Here is a 5,713-nt window from a genome sequence, read left to right as displayed (position 1 = left end):
TTGAGAAGATGACCGTTGAATGCATTTAATGCTTTGCGTGTTCCGTACAGCTTTGCATTTAATGTTATACGCTTTTGTCAACTACCTCGAGCCTTGTTCACGCTGTGTCTACTGACGTAGCCTTTAGTAGCTTTAACGTTCCTTTTGTCAGTCAGCGTAGTCTGCCACGTGTACTTCCTTCTGATCTGATGTTTGTGAATACGACGTTTGAATATCATCAGAGTCAAACAGCTTGGTGCAAAGCATCTTCTGATCTTCTGATCTTGAAGTGCTTCTGAGCGTGATACCATCTTCTGATCTTCAGTGCTTCTGATCTCATGTTCTTCTGATGCTTCCATAGACCCATGTTCTGATTCTGCTTCGACCATCTTCTGATGTCTTGCCAGACCATGTTCTGATGTTGCATGCTGAACCATTTGAGACACATCTTCTGAGCGCTGAATTATGCGTACTCTTTATATATTTCCTGAAAGGGAAATTGCATTGGATTAGAGTACCATATTATCTTAAGCAAAATTCATATTATTGTTATCATCAAAACTAAGATAATTGATAAGAACAAATCTTGTTCTAACAGGTACTTGTACCCAGGAGCGGGATTAGCAGGAAGTGAATAATGGAGGCAATAGAGTTATCAAGTTCTGATTGAGCAGTTGTTGCAGAGCTTGAGACAGTGGCATATGTAATGGAGTAAATGACCGCTTAGGCTTGGATCTCTGATTATCTTGACCACCTTGATACTTATATTGATTCTTCTCCTTCTCGATCAGAAGTGCCTTCAATTCTTCTTGCCCCTTGGCCAAGTGAAAGATTACTTTTTGGAACTGGTTATTCTGAGCTTGAAGATTTTTGACAGATTGTTCGAGATCCATCTTTCTTACTGAAATAAACAGCGGAAAGATGAGGCATTTGTTTTTATGAAACCTGTGATGCGATGTTTATGAATGCATGATTATGCACATGCAATGTTTTCAAGGACCTCGAAATTTAAATTTGCGTAAACAAGAAAGAAAGAACAGATTTATTAATAATAATAATAGTAATTAAATTGTAACTTAATTATAGTTTTTTTTTTTGTTGCCATTTTTAGGCTTACAAAAGAACATAACTGGAAATAATAATAGTAATAAACTGGAATTCCTTCAAGTCTCCCACGGACGCTTCCTCTTTGCTCCGCCTGAAGTAGTCTCGTGAGTTCCAACACTTGTTTCTCTTTGGCACGAAATTGAGCCTCAAAAGTATCCCTTTCCTCTTTCAATTGAACCCATGACTTTTGTAGTTCTTCTAAATCAGTAGGCATGTCTGGATGGAGAATAACCAAAGGGACCTTTTCTTCACATTCAGGTTCAACAATCACAGGTCTAACATAGGGATATGGCATGACAAAACGTTGAGCGCGAGTGCGCACCCATCTGAGATAAGGTTCGGAAGGAAGGGAGTTCTTTTGCCCCCAACTTTTGCTATCGACCTTGTACACTTTGTTCCAAGCGCGTATGAACTCTCGGCGTTGATTCTGAACATCTTCTTCGTAGTTGAAAACAACCCCTTCAATAAGCAAGTGATGAGGACCATCTCTTCGAGCATAACCAAATTGTCGTAGGGCTAATGAGGGATTGTAGGTGATTCCCCCTCTAATGCCAAGGAGAGGTACATTAGGGAATTTCCCACAATGATCAATGATAGTGACGTACTCTTGAGGCATGACATGCCAACGGATATCTGAGTGAGAGAGTGACATGATTCTTCGAGACCATTGCATCTTTTGATCATTTCTGACTACTGAACGTGGAAGGTGCGAAATAAACCACCTAGCTAGCAAGGGTGTGCAACACATAAGAGTCCCTCGCTTCTTCATGACACGAGAGTGAAGGGAATGTAGAATATCTCCAAGTAGCGTAGGCGCGGGGTTGTGAGTCAGAAAAATCTTGATTGCGTGCACATCAATGAATTGATCAGGATTAGGAAACAAAACCAAACTATATATTAATAAAGCCAAAACATCTTCAAAAGCATGGTAGCTCATGGCCTTCAGAAATTGTCGAGCTTTTCCAAATAAGAATTTGGCTGAGAGACCTTCTACTCCATTCTTGGTGTCCCAGTTGGAGGCGATGTCTGATCTCTTTAGGTGAAGTGCAGCAGCAATAGTCTCGAGTTTCGGAGTGCTTTCCAATCCAGTAAAGGGCAGATGCTTAGATATAGGTACACCAAGTAAGTTTGAGAACTCCTCCAAAGTAGGTACCAACTGATAATCCGGAAAAGTGAAGCAATGATGTTCGGGATCAAAGAATTGGCATAAGACTCTCATCATATCTTCTTCAAATTGAGAGGTGACCAGTCGAAGAAGATAACCATGTCTTTCAGCAAACTTAGAGTCTCCAGGGACTTCCAAGGCGAGCTCCTTAAGCTCAGAAGGTATCCCTACAAAGTTGAGTCGTACATAATCTCTGGTAGAAAAAGCCATGTCCTACAAAACAGTGTAAATATAAATTTCTCGGTCCTTGAAATTTGTTAGTGGATATGATATGTCATGATGTTATGATGTTATGATGTTATGATGCCAAGTAATTAACAAACACAAGCAAGTCACACAATTGCCTTAAGGGTAGGCTTGCATGATGTTCAAAGGTATGTACCCTCCCTCCTTTCGTTTAGTGGGTTCAACCTGTCTTAAAAGTAACCAGGTTCTATGGTGCTCATATCCTTGATCTTTCTCGTGGGCATTGTCTCAACATAGCGCACAATTGGCCAGCCAAAAACATCCCTTGAGTCTAATCTCAATGAGTGTAGCATCGAGTATCAACCGGCTTTAGTCAGGAATCCAAAGCCAGCCATCTCGCTACTTCTTATAAGCCAAAGTCAAGTTCGACTAAGGTTCTAAGGGCGAATTAGTGCTCATGACACCACGCGGTAGCCAAATGTCTCCTCGATCAAATTCAAGGGCCATCAGGACAAACCAAAGTGTCACACTAACGGTGGCCACCAGTTCAACCATAACGATACATGTCGTACAGTCTCCCTGATCTCATGCCACATACCTAAGGTACTCAGATCCGGGTTAGGATCTTTCACACAACAGAATACCCAAAACAGCCCTGCAAAAGTAAAGCAAGCAAAACAAACAATAGAAAACATTTAAGTGAATCCTAAACTTTTAAGGTAACCCCTCTTAATCGAAAAATCCCCAGCAGAGTCGCCAGTTCTGTAATACGGTGAACTGACTTTTTAATAATCGAAATGTCGCGGTAAGCAAGAGTCGCCACCGACTTTTATTTTATCCAAACAATATTCGGAAAGGCAAAAAGAAACAGAAAAAAACCTTTAAAGAAAATCTAAGTTCGGGGGGTAATTTATGCAAAGGGAAGGTGTAAGGCACCCTTTGCATCCATGGTTTTCCATGGGCTCTTAATTGCTTTGCTTGCTCGTTTGTTTAGAAAATGTAGATGAAAGAGATAGGGACTTTAGCTCGTAAATGAGCGTTGCCCTTTTTGAAAAATTATGAGAAAGAATATAATGAAAGTTTGAGCATTGCAAGGCAATTAGGGGCAATTACCTTAAACTCAGATGATAGGTCTCTTTTTAGCCTTTCAGAATGAAAGGGTCAATCCTTGCCATAAGAGGGCAGGAAGCCTTTCGTTTGGAGGTAGAAGGGTCATCGAATTATTATTCGCTCAAAGACTGACCCATGCCATAGAGAGGCAGGTAGTCTAAGGGGAAGGATCAGAATAGCCTTTCGTAGGCAACCAGAAGATACCTCAGCCTTTTCCGTAGGCAACTTCCGAGGGTCGAGGTCATGTTAGTGTATCGAAGGCAGCATCATTAGGGACCATGACCTTTAATCGAGGCAACATGGCTGAGGTATCCTCGTATTCGAGGGACTGGCTATTCTGCACAAAATACAATGCAACAAGGCAACAAAGCAACAGGCAACAAGGCAACAGGCAACAAGGCAACAGAGAGGTTACCCAAAAGTGTGCGTGTGTGCATCAATCACGTGATCATATTCGAATATATTATCTTGTAAAATTAGTGATTCTATGTTCAATTCAAAGGTTGCACTCCCTAGGATTACTAACCACGCATTTAAATAATATAACCAAAACAGATATGGGGGAGGGAAATTGTAACCAGCGGATCCCTTAATAGGGTTTGATATAAATAATAATAAACGATAAGAAATATCAGGGTTTAGGGTTACCAGTACTCGTAGCTTTGGCAGTCGACAAACCCTGAAAATTGGAAAAAAGAAAGAATAAACAGAAAGGGATGAGTGCATTATCGGTTCGAGGGCAAATGAAATTAACCCTAAAAATAAAAGGATAAAGAAATTAAAAATAAATAAATAGAATGGTAATAAAAGGCACTTAGCTTTGTAGAAGGCATGGCGCGTGATCGGGAGTTATCTGATAATAATCCTGAAAAGAAAACCACAAAGAAATATTTTTTAGTGTATGGCCAGTTCATTGACATTGAAGATAAAACCATAATTTTAAACAAAAGAGGCAAAATAACAAATATTTAAATAAGTATAGAGTCAGGACTTAGCTTTGGTTCATTGTGGCAGCCTTTGAGGGTGCATGGTAAACCTTCAGTTTTGTGTGCGTTAGATCTGGATGGTAGGAGATTGATGATGAATTTGCAAATATCCACAGGAATAGATGAACAGCTCGAATGTACCTCGCAATAAAAGAAATAGTAGTAACATTGCATAAAAATAACGGATGAGAAACAAAAAATATTATTAAGAGAATTCTAATAATTAATTCAAATATAATTTATTCAAAAAGTATAATTCTAAAAAATATTTAAAGATTAAACAAATATTTTTCGGTATCTTTAATACGAAAAATAAAAAAATTCATTCTAAAGTCTAACTCTAACATTTTTTGATATTTTCATTATTCTTCGTTGAATTAAAATGAATAAACTAAATTGATTGTTTTTTTTTTGTTTTGTTTTAGAACTAAGTTAATCTAACAAATTGAAATTGTTGGTAATACTAAATTTAATGAAAAATAATAAAAAGGCTCAAATGGGGCTGCACCCTAATTTAGGGATTGGTTTTGTTAATTCTTCTCATTCACCAAAAGCAACTATGGACATAGTTGCATTATAAAAGGAAATATAGAGCAAACATCATGCTATCAGTAGAAAAACAAATTAGTGATGGACCACATAAATGATCTTTGACTTTCAAACTTAACCAAATAACCAACGAGATTGCGACACATGGCAAAGAGATAATTAAAAAAATAAAATAAAATAAAACAACACAACATAGAAACAGAGAGAACAAACCCTTCGGTTCTCTTTCTCTCACGTTCTTCATCACAACAACATACCCATCCATGAAATCCCTCTTTTTATTAAACAAAACAATTTCAAATTCCTTTTTCAATTTCACCACAACATCAAACAAGATCCAAACATACAGATAACAAGCATCATACAAGAAAAACATTACCGATAGTTGATCGGAGGATGTACGGCGGGAGTGTGCGGATCGGAGGTTGCTCGTTGGCGGATCGGAGAGGCGTCGGCGCTGACTCGGGGTTGCAAGGTGACGGCTTCACGATGTTTGGTGTTTATATGGCCTCAGATCTGCAACGGAGTGGGCTTCGTCGGGAAGCGTGGCGGTGACGTAGTCGCGTGCTTTTCTTTGACTTATTTTTTGTTCTCTGCAAAAAAAACAAGTTCTAAACAAATAGTTATAGTT

The sequence above is a fragment of the Vicia villosa genome, linkage group LG6 (assembly GCF_029867415.1).
Source record: "Vicia villosa cultivar HV-30 ecotype Madison, WI linkage group LG6, Vvil1.0, whole genome shotgun sequence".
In the NCBI taxonomy this organism is placed as follows: Eukaryota; Viridiplantae; Streptophyta; class Magnoliopsida; order Fabales; family Fabaceae; genus Vicia; species Vicia villosa.
Note: the sequence above shows the minus strand (reverse complement) of the source record.